This window comes from Cavia porcellus, unplaced genomic scaffold, assembly GCF_034190915.1.
Source record: "Cavia porcellus strain 051 isolate PalLab524CR breed Dunkin Hartley unplaced genomic scaffold, mCavPor4.1 scaffold_22, whole genome shotgun sequence".
Classification (NCBI taxonomy): domain Eukaryota; kingdom Metazoa; phylum Chordata; class Mammalia; order Rodentia; family Caviidae; genus Cavia; species Cavia porcellus.
The window spans coordinates 48,391,108-48,403,535 of NW_026947505.1; positions in this window are offsets into that span (position 1 = coordinate 48,391,108).

Below are 12,428 nucleotides of genomic sequence, written 5' to 3' on the forward strand. Positions count from 1 at the left end.
GCAGTGATGAATCTGTGATCAAATTAAGCTGAATTTTTGCCTGTTAGGTGAGTGGCTTTTTTGAAGTTATGATTTCTTTCTTTTCATCCTTTTCTTTTTTCTTTTTCTTTTTTTGAATTTCCCAATTTGCTACTGCTTTGTTTCCTATCACATCACTGCTTGCTGTTTTTTAAAATATGGCAATAGAAAATTCTTAAGGTTAAAAAAAAATTGAAAATTATTGATACAGTTATAATATGAAATCTGTAAGTTCAAGACAGTCTAAGCTCTTCTTCATAAGGTAGGTATTATATAAAACCAGTAAGTGCAAGAAAATATAGAAAATACGAAATTACATCAAAAGTTTCATGACTTTATTTTCAAAATGAAGTAAATATACTTGTTTTAAATATTGTTCTTTACCATTATGCCTTATTATTCCTGGAAACCTACAAATCATCCAGTTTTTCAAGTTTTATATTGGTTGGGATTGTACTTTATTGCTGAGCTTAAGTATTCTGAAGAAAACATTCTTAATAAATATACTTTATAGATTTCATTAGAAAAAGTTAGAAAAATACCTTAAAATTTTTATTCCTTAATTTTAAAATCTATTAAAATGTACAGTAAATTTCTATTTAAAGACACAAAATTTTTAGGATAATACAGCTATTTGACTGAATTGTTTCTTTGTAATTATTTAGTTTGCAGCCTATTTGGTAATACGAATTTTACTGCTAAGACTGGTGGGTCAGTGGTGGCCTATAAGACACATTCGTACAGCAGGTGATAGATTTTTCTTACAAGAGAACTGAAGTACATTTGGTAGATTTTTTCTTACTTTTAATTTTAGTTTTGACTTTTTTAAGGGACGGAAGCTTTTTACTTACAGAAGTTCAAGGGAAGTCTGGACTGAAATAAGCAAATGACAGTTGGTAAATTCTTTTGAAATACGTTGATTGACAATGCATGTGGATTATGCTCATCCAGTATTTAATTAGAAATAATGTACATCTTTGTTTACAATTTTTTAAAGCGATAACAAAGAAAATCCAAATTATCTATGTTGTCTTCTTGAAAATTGTTTTATTTTGTGACTTTTGACCTGATGTTCTAATATGGGGCTTAACTTTTGAGGATGCTAGAGTCTTTGCAGCTCTAGTTTGCAAAAGTTCATCTCTTACATCATTTCTTTCTGTTTTAATTTTTCTCCAAAGAGTACATTACAAGAGACACTGTGAGGACTTGCAAGGTTAAAACCAATTTGCCACTTGCTTTTTTCCTGCTCTCAAATCCCTTCAGTTATCCAACCTGCAGTGCAACACTAAAATGAAGACATTTATAAGATAAAATTCAGATTTCTTTTTTGCACTTGTGGAAGGATTCTTAAGCAAAAGAAAAATTATAGTTCTAGATAGCATATGAAAAAGTGCTTTAATGTCTTAAAATTAGCAATACTGCAATGTTGCACTAGAAATTAGTGTAAGAAAGTATATTCTACACTGTCCAGGTGATTTTGTTTCCTTTCAGATGGGAAATGAAACACTTGGTGGATGCATTATACAGTTAATTTTTATTCATACCCTTAAAGACTTGATCCAAAAGGAAGCTTTTGAAATTTTGTGTTCATCTTAGAACATTTTTGCAGTTCTATCTTTGCCATGGGTTAAAAAAAATCCACATTTAAAAAAGTGTTAAATATATGATTTATATAATTTACAAGAATATGAATTCTTAGTATTTCATAGTCACACGGGCTCTTAGACATGTCAATCCCAGTTTTGCATTCTACAAATGAGAAGCTGTGTTACATAATGAGAGGCAGGACAAGATCCCAGCGTTCCAGGGATCCTGTGTAGTGATCTTTTGGTCAGGTGATGGTGTTACTATTTATCTACTTTAAGATTTTTGAAGTTTTAATGACTAACTTAAAAAGGCTGTTGCTTTGTTGAGTTTGTTTCATTATTTTGCTTTGTGTGAATGTTTCAGGTTACTTCAGAGTTCACTTTCAGACTGCTAAACGTTCCACCCTGAATTTACTTACATGTATTTGAAATATTTTTTCCCTGATATTCTTACTATAAAGCCCTTCTGCATTCGTGACATAATAGGAAACCTTTTGGAAATTTAATAGTGATATTTCTTATGGGAAAAAAAAACCATAAAAACTCTGGAATGTGCTAATTTATGTAATCCTACTTTGAATTTGAGTTAGGACAGCTGGTGGCAAAATCAAATGGAACCAAGTTCAGGGCCTTAAAGTTAGTTATCAGGTGAAACGGTCAGCCTTGCATGCTATGGTGTGCATGCTGTGATGTCTACCTTTCTGGCATATACCGTACCATTCTCCAAAGGGTAGCGTGAACAAAACAGGGAAGCTAAATCAATGCAAAGCCATCATCACTCTGGAAAATCAATGGACAGACCAGGCAAACCTTGCCAGCCCTATTGCTGATAGGCCAGTTTGCTGGCTATACAAATGTGAGATCACACATGACAATCCCACCTCTTATTATAAAATATGCCAGGGAGGACAAATTGTTACGTGAGTTTTTTGAGAGGACTATTTTTTGACTACCTTTTAATATATCCTATAGGAAATTAGGTTTACTTATTATTTAAAGTGAAAGTGTGATTTAAGATTATTGTAATTATATATCATAAATTTTAGTTTAATGTTTATAACATAATTTATATTTATCTGACTTTCTAATAATGGGATTTATTTCTGGTTCACAATTTAAGTAGGTTAATGTAAGGAATCATTTGTTTTCAAGGAAGCAAAAGCTAAAATGGGACCAAGTAGTACTTTTTATGAAAAATATTTAATAATATGTTTTAAAGAATCTAAGGATGTTATCAAAATAGGCACTTCTAAAAATGGAAGCTCATAGATTTCTAAGTAGTAAACTGTATTCAAGAAAACTTTAGTTTTCAGTCATATACAGTCTGTGGTTATTCTTACAGATCATTCTAACATGTAGTTATAAAATCTTTAGAAGATGAAGATACTCTTTTTTTTTTTTTTTTTGCACCAGGCATCGAACTGATGACCTCATTCTTGCCAGGCAAGCGCTTATGCCACTGAGCTAAAACCTGATGAAGATATTCTTTTAATTTAACTCGTATTTTGTAATATATTTAAAAATATAAAAGATAGGGAAATATCAGGAATAATCCTATCCCTAAGGAAAAGTGTCATCATACTGAGATAAACTGCTTTTTCTTTATGTAACTTGTACCTTGCCTTTTTACTTATAGTGTTGTAAATACTTCCCACTGCAATTAAAACTTTTTATCTGGGTTTAGAGTACTGTGAACAATCACATTTTACACAGATAGGACATTTCTTGGAGTTTTAAATAATGTTTAGTGAACATTGCTTTTTAATTTCCATGCCTAACATTTTCCCCCTTAAGGTAGGGGAAGGTACTTGAAGGAAAACTACTGTACTGTTTTCTAACTTTAAAAAACAATTTTGATGTGTACTCAGATTAGATTATTCATCATATATTTTAAAAGGTTCATATGTTTTACCGATCAACAGTTTTTATGGATAGGATTTTGAATAGGAAGCTTTGACTAAGTTTTAATTAAGCAGTCATTATATTAATTCATAATTATCTATCTTGTATTAATAAATTTGGAAGGTGCTTAAGCTCTTAGGAGAGAGAGGAATTAAAAGGTCAAAGTTGGGGAAAAGTGTCATGGGATATAGAGGAATATCTGGGAAGTTAATTTAGCTAGTTAGAAGTTAAACAGTTTTCAAGACAAACTTAAGTCTACCTAAATTCTGCCTTTTTAAAAAAAAAGATTATTTGTGTGTATGCTGTCAAAAAAATTAGATTTTAAGCAATTTAGTCGTGTCAATCTTTATGTTAATTTGCTTTAAAATTTCAGAGAGAGCCCCTGAGCCATTTACTCAGGTCATCAATAGATACTTTTTAAGTGCTTTCTATCTAAGCATTATTGCAACAAATTGGGTTTTAAAAGTGAGTTTTGGATATTAAATTGCTTCTGATCTAGTAAGGAGGATAAGTAATAATGATGTTTTATTTAGTGTTTATTATGAACCAGACACTAGGAAAAGCCCTTTTCATGCAATGTCTGTTTCTTTTTTATAAAGGATACTGTGGCTTAGAGAAGACAGATGCTTAAGAACAGATAGTGACTCTGTTGAGGCGTGATTCAGGTGTGATTCTTTTGAGGAATTACTAGAGTCCTGTCTGTATAGCACATGCTCATAAGACCTGTAAGGCACAGTCATATGGGAATGACTTTGCTGTAGGGGAGAACATGGTAAACCCTCCCAAGGACTCAAACTGTGATAGGAATTTAAGCAGAGACAAATGTAGTTAGATGGGGGAGAATTCTAAAAGTGCTCATGGGAAGATTTAGCTTTTAAGGTGTTATTAAGGAATGGACAATTTCAGATCATGAGTAGAAGAGACAACTCAGGATAGATTACTTATCCCACAGCTAAAATAGTTAATATATTCTGATATAACTTATGAGCATCAGCAATTAGAAGACACCATTTATTTATTTATTTATTTTTTTATTTAAGAGGAAAAAGAGAAAAACACAAAACAAAACAAAGCAGTGTAAGGTTACACATAATACAGAACTACAAAAAAAAAAACATAACAGTAAGAAATCACCTGTTAATAGATTACATAATATCATCTTGGAAATAGTTGCTCAAATCACAGTATCAAAGAATACAAAGTAGACATTCAAACGGAGAGACTGCAAACAGCTGTGTTCAATGATCCAAAAACATTAATATAGTCAGCTATTTAACATCCCTAAACACACTTGTTGTTATATCCGTTAGAGCTCTTTTTTTTTTTTCCCCTCCCTCTCTTTTCTATAACAGAATTTACACATTTTGGATTTTATTACTCCTCAGTTCTCATTACTCTCTTGGGGGGGAGAGAATAGAGTCAAATATGGCAAAACAAAGCTGTAAGTCCAAACCAAGGATAGACATAGCACATGATGTAGAACAGAGTACAAGGTCATCAACAATGGTTATCAACATTGTCTCTTGTTTCCTTAAAAGGAATTGTCCATCTCATTAGATATTATAAAGCCGGACAAAACAGTGGAGAACAAGACCAATAAAACTTAGGCATTGTGAACATTACAGGACTTCCAAAGGAGACAATAGTCAAACCAGAATGGGCATCTTTGTGAATCTTATTGCCTTCAAATTAGTTGCCTATACCTTCAAACTTGCTACTATCGCACAGAATGGAACAGAGTCTAATCAGTCAAAACAAGATCTTGGGAGTATTACAGGACTTCAAAACAAGTTAATAGGAGATCAAAAAGAGTTACTAAAAGACAGACACTATGGTAACTACTATTCTTTAAAAAAAATTATTTAGCTATTTCTTATGTTTATTTTAATTAAGGGAGAAGACACCATTTAAAACCTATGTATAAAAGAAGCCATAATTCCTACCAAATTGTCCAACTTGGTCAAGACTCAAATGTAATAAAAATGAATAACACCTACCTAATTGGCAATTATCACAACTTCAATGCCGTATTCCCCCACATAAGAGTCTCATACCCAAAACTGAAATTACTCCTAGCCAATCAATAACTGGAAAATATTTTGTTATTATACATTTTTCAAATGTTTTCTATTAATTTTATATTCCAGTAGCCTCTCAGCATCAATTTGCCTTCACCTTCAAAGGATACAACACAGCTTGACTTTGCTTTTTGTGACCTGCCGTCTCATGCAACATCAGCTTACCCACCTTTCTAGACAGAATATGTTATGTTAATAATCTCCTCTTTCAAGACCCACTTGACCCATTCAGAAATGGAAATACAAAGGAGTTCACATAAAGGATTGTAAAAGAAGTTTCCCTGGGTTAGTCTAAAGATGCTGCCTATGGAATAGGTCATTTCTTTTTTTAGGTCAATTCTTAAGGCTTGCTGGGCATGAGTACATGGAAGAGACCAACTGTGTCTAACAGCCAGAAGGTTTCAAATTCTCTCTCTTTGTGTCATCCATCCCTCAATAGGTATTTTATTGAGAAATGAATTCACCAGGGAGTTTGTTTGAACAAAATATACAACATATTAATTTAATACTGATTAAATGTTGGGTGGTGTCTAATTCTCACAGTCCTTAGAATAAGTTGGCTCAAACTATCTTTGCCCACTGTGGGACATTTATATAGATAAATTAATTTTATTTTATATTTATTGATTTACTGATTTTTTGGTACTGGGATTGAACTCATGACCTTGCACTTGCCAGGCAGGCACTTATGCCGCTGAGCTAAATTCTCAGCCCAATAAATTAATTTTAAATTAGCTTTATACTACATTCTGTATATGTATGCTTAGCTAAATACTTCATATTGTATATTGTATGTTGTGTGGTGTATGTATATACTTTATACATACATGTGATGCGTTACACATATAACTTTACATAACTTACATAAAAATCACTTTAAAAGTAAAAGTATGGTGTCCTTTCGATGAGAAAATGTAGTAAGGATTACTTCCAAGGTGCAGGAAGTTAAATAGTCTGCCTAAACTCACACAACTAGTAATTTTATCCTGGAATTTATCTCCTAACCACTGGGCTACACTGTTTCTGATAAGTACCATAGTAACCACAATGCTATGCAGTATATGCTTATAGAATTTGAGAATGTATATGTATTGAAAAATTTAATTCAAAGGCCTGTATTTCATTTCTGATGTATAAACTCTAAAGAAAAAATCACTACATTTTGATGGCTTTTAATATATTTATTCATTTTTAAGTCCCTAAATAATATAATGTGTGTGGATAAAAGGTCCACTTACAAATCCAAAGTGAAAAAAAGCATTGTGATAACTTAATAAAGAGGCACATTCCTTAAAAGAGTAATGTTGCTATTATGGTGTTATATCTAAGAGGGGTTATAGGTTTCTTTTATGGCATGGTATGATCAGTTTTATGCTATTAATTGCATTAATATTTGGGAAAATACTTTCCACAAAGTGAAATGTAGCTTTGACTATTGAGACAAAAACCAACATAGATAAATTTAGACATTTCAAGCTGTCTCTTGGGTGTTTTGACCCTATTGGATCTGAAGTCTACATTTCTATGAATCAGGTGATTGTTAAATTCCCCTACTGATTTAGGAAACTTTGTTATAACTTTTAGCGTAATCTCTGGGCAGTTGCCTTCTGAGTGGTGAAGCTGAGGACAAGCCTTCTTGCCCCTCTTCTGTGCCTGTCAGGGAGTTAATCTTTCTTTCTCCATCAGGCTATTTTACACAAGCTGTCGCAAAAGTGCACCACAATCGATAATTTGTCTCCATGTATGAGCTAGCTCTTTTTTGGTTTAACAAATTTGTATCAGCAAAATAATTGCTTAGGTGAAAGAAACAACTTTTTCCATTAATTTGATCTTGAGAATAAAATGAATAATTTTTATATTAATTTTTGATTTTAGATTTTGTCTCCTAGATTTAGATTTTTGACTCTTTGGTTGTGCAGATTATAATAGTGCTACTCCGAGGATCTTGGGTAAAACATAAAGCAATGCAAATTAAAAAGTGAGGAACTACTGAGTTGGATTTTTCATGCTTCTCATCTAATTCTTGGTTGGAAGTAAATTGCTTTGGCATTGGGAAGACCCAATTCAACTCTATGACTCTGGTAGTAAAAAATAAAATAGAACTTAACCAAATACGATAAGCAATGTTGATGTTTAGGCTATATGACAATTTGTTGCTGTCTCTAGTTTTGTATACAGAATGAAATATTGCAGTCAGCATTTTGCCAACATCATTGAATTTAGAGAGCTGATGGTGTGAGACTAGATGGAATTAGTTTTGGCTAGTTTTAGAGTTGAGTTCTAAGTAGTACTGGGGTTTGACTCAAGAGGACTTTGTTACTACTAATGCTTTTTGGAGATCCTGATAGGTTATGATCTGTGAGACAGACCGAATGTATTAATTTGGATTAGGTTCAGCTTCGGGGCCAGAAAACTTAGAGCTGAGGGAAATTTATCTGTGTTACAAACATGCTGAAAGTCTGAAAGTGGAGTGACAGTTTTGTTCTGTAAAATTCTTGAGAATGGAAGATGCTCCTAGTTGATTGCCTCTCCATGCCGATATGGTAGCCCTAATACTTTTGATATAAATCGGCATGCATTTGGAATCTTTTAGGATGAGCCCTTGGGAGCTTCACATCATCTTCTATGAGCAAGTCCACTGATCTTGGCCAGTGTGTGTGTGTGTGTGTGTGTGTGTGTGTGTGTGTGTGTGTGCGCGCGTGTAGGAGGTAAGTTTAATCCTATGTTTCTTAATTGTGTTGCTGATTGTTAACCAAGTAGTTTATTTAGAAACAGAATATTTATTAATTGCAAATGTTGTGAAACCCCTACATTTCTTGTGAGGTTGTGATTTTTCCTTGTGTAGCGAAAAAGAATCTTCTGTGGTTCACTTTGTTTTTTTACTTGTTTGGTACTGAGGATTGAACTCACAACCTTGCACTTGCCAGGCAGGTGCTTATGCCACTGAGCTAAATCCCCAGCTCTTCTGTGGTTCAAATTAGTGAGCTGTCAGTTCAAGAAATATTTATTTGAGATTTCCCAAGAATCACTGACAATACTGGGCATATGGAGAATAAAAGATGATAAAGAGAGCCAATGCATCCTTCATAGTGGAAATTGGGCAGATGTACAGGTAACTGCAGTACAAAGCAAAATGTGAATAGCAAAGGTGCACAGTGGTAAGCCAACTCCAAGGGCAGATTACATTTACGGGGTGAATCAGGGAATACTGCAGATAGTCAATGTCATTGATTTGGAATGTGGAAGATTACAGTACTGGACTTAGTTCTTGGCTTGTTACAGTAGGCAGCTCCTCCAATTCACATCCTCTTAGAGAGTATAGGGTCTATCCATTTTTGAAACTGAAAATGCTAAATGATTACATTTTGTGCCCCCTTTGAAACTAGAAAAAAGGCATGAATGGTTCCTTTCCATTGCCGACTTAGTGGATGCTAAGGTTTCCTTGGTTACGTATTAAATAAAGGCAAATAAAAGGAACTCCCACACCCTTTCCATTTGAGATAGATGTATGAGGCTGTGATGACTGGAGCTGTGGCAGTCACTTAGTAGCTGTAAGGAATGATGTGAGCATATTGCTCCTTCCACCTTAGAACTTCTTGTTATGTAAGGTAAGGTATGTTTTGAGAATGTTCTGTTGTGAGGAGCAACCAACTTCCCTATTTTACAGAGTACAATTGTTTTTGACAGTTTGGACCATAGTGGGGAGTAGGGCAGGGTGATGTATTGGGGAGAGAAAATCAACAGAAACAGTGGGAGCAAAAGTGTGGAAAGGAAAAACTCATGTTATATTCATTTGCTAAGTTTGGTGTGGGTTACGCAGAGATGAGAGGATTGCAAGTAATGTAGTTGAGGTAACTGGTAAGATTTGGGATAAGATCATTCAAAATTTTGTAGCTGTGCGAGAGTTTATAGTCTATTTGATAGGGAACAATGTAGTTGCAAATTTTTTGAGTAGAAAGAAATAGAATTATATTTCTGAATACATTTTTGAAGAGCATCTTATTTTGCATATCTTTTCTTGTGGTTATACTTATCTTTTTTTGAATTTTCCCCATCTAATTAACAAGAATATATAATTTGCAAAGTTGAAAAGAGGGACAGAATCTTACAAATGTTGTATCACTGTGGGTTAAACTTTAGATAACTGTTTAACAGTTTTCATTGCCTAGGTAATTTTCCATTGATTAACTCTCGGTTAAGCTTCTCTAGAATCACTGGGCTGGCGGTATAGTTTAGGGGCACAGCACCTGCATGAGGTTGATTCCCCATATCAAAAAAAAATCATGATTTGGCTTTATGGAAAGTATACAGAAAGAAGAACCCTTATATTAGGTGTCTTCTATTTTAATACGCAACTATTTTGTACTTTTCCTAAGAGCCAAGGCAATTTTTATCCCTTGTAAAGGTTTTTTAAATTACAAAATAATAAAGTATTCATCGTGAGACATTTGAGAAGTTCAATAAAATGGTAACAAGAAATATATCTACAGTTTTCTAACCCTCAGACCACTGCTGTCCTCTATGGACTTCCTCGCCCCCCTCCCCGCTACTGAAATTAACTAATTTTAAAAGATTAAAAATGAGGTAATAAAATATTTAAGTGTGAGTAGAAAATATGTCATTGGCACATGTAATTCAATCAGATAAAACTGTTTTCATGATTTAATAGTAAAATATATCATCGCTCTAAGTTGTCACTTAGGTAATTTGTTCTTCGTGATGCAAGCGTTATTATTCACTGGGAGTTTTAGTTTATTTAAGAAAAGCAAAGCTGATTATCTTAGAGTACACAGAGCGCTGCTCTTACTCTGTAAAATCAGAGCTGATGTTCAATTTCATCTTCCATCCTCAGAAAGATAATTACAATCCAGTAGAGGTTCTCTTGTTCTGAACATAGTTTTTATAATTTTTTCAGAGGACTTACAGCATATATTTGTTACCAACTCTTCTGGAAAATACTTCATACAAGACATTGCAGATTTGATAAATGAAAACAAAACATAAATGTGGCCTATTTATTCGTAGAGATTAGAGAATAAACTAGCTATTGGTGTTATGTTTGTCATCAAGAATTATTTGTTTGTTTATAACCTGTGATTTGTTTATTACATGTTATTTGGGATGATTATAACAAACTCCCAACTGCCCGGAATAATTTCTAGAAAAACATTTTATTTGAGTCACACACTTGTTATATTAAACTGATCTAAACTTGAAAAAAATTTTAGAGTTAAAAAAGCTTGCCTAATTTAATGACAAATTGTGAAAATTTAAAAACCCACCTCTCCTTTATAAGAAATATATGTAGGCGTATTTGAGAAAAATGTTCCCCAAGTGGTAATGGACACGTGAGCCACCTAGAGTGCTTGTGAAAAAGCAGTTTCTGATTGAGAAGCTCTGTGATTGAGCCAAAATTCTATACTATTAATAAAGCTGGTGCCAGAGCCACTCATCCAGGGACTAAGCTTTGAATAGCAAAGTTTTAGAGGAAGAGCAAAAAGAATTGCTGTCCTTGCAAAATAAGAAAATGTGTTCTTCAAATTGTTTGAGAAATCAATTTAAATATGTATAATTTGGTTGAGAAATGCTGTGACCAGAAGGGCCATCATTCAATACTGAACTACTTGAAGCTGCTAAAGTATATGAGATTTTAACTTGGTCACATTTTCCAAAGTATTTTTCATTTGTGCACTTAACTCCACAGCCCACTTGTTCTGACACAAGTTTAAACCAGAGTCCACACAGCAGATGTTGGACATAAAATACAATTTAATAGTTTGGATTTGTGTTTGGAAGGAAACTGAAGTGAGTCTTTTCCAAGTCTTTGAAGATATTTACATGTAGTTATTTTCGTTAATGACTCTTAACAAGTTCTTAATACTGATTTTGGAGTTCCACACAAACTTGTCTTTCAATGTGTTTGATAGCATTTTCAGATTTTTAGATTGGATAGTTGCTGGCCTTTCACAAATACTGAGGCAAAAAAAAAAAAGGAGAAATGGAGGCAAAGTAATTAATCTTCTAATTAATAACAGATGAGATGTTCATTATATGTTGTGTTGTTTTGATTTGTTTCATTCTAAAATGTTGAGTGCTAAAAATTTAACAGCAAACTTCAGGTTAAAGCTGCAAAACAGAATTTTGTTCTACCCCTTGATATACAATCAGCTAACACAAATGTTAAGGGATGTAAACGTTTATCTCAGTGGTTACAAACAGTACATTTTAATAAGTGAGGAGCTAACTACTCTGGCCTATTATGCTGGCTCTAGATACAAAATATGGGGTCCCTAGGTGGGGTTCGGGGTCATTGTGTAGGCCTCTTTTGGGAACTGAGGACCCAGCCCTTCAGGCAGCTGTGAAATAATGGGGGCCAAATTCAAAATATTACCCCCCTTCCCTCTTTCTGCTTTACCTGTGGATGTCAGAAAATCAGTCATTAATGTTTCTATCAGTGTTCATCTGTCTTTTTTTTTTGGTACCAGGTATTGACTTACAACCTCACGCTTACCAGGCTGGTACCTGTGCCATGGAGCTAAATCCCCAGCCCCATGAGGTCATAAATCTTAACTAAAAGTGATAACTTTCTCAAAAGTGACATGTACACCAGACTGTGTTCAGTAGCTTGCTGCCCTGAAGAGATTTTCATTTTCTTTCACTTTTCTCATGAGCACAGAGATCTCAGTGTCTACTGTGGGAAAAATTCCACAGATAAAAAATACGAGTAATTAAAAATAAATTTCTAAGAAAGAAAGAACAAAAATACACTTACCCACAGAGCCACACAACTTGGCCAGATGTTAGGGTAGGCTCTGTGGTATGAGATATGTATTTAAGTGCTCAT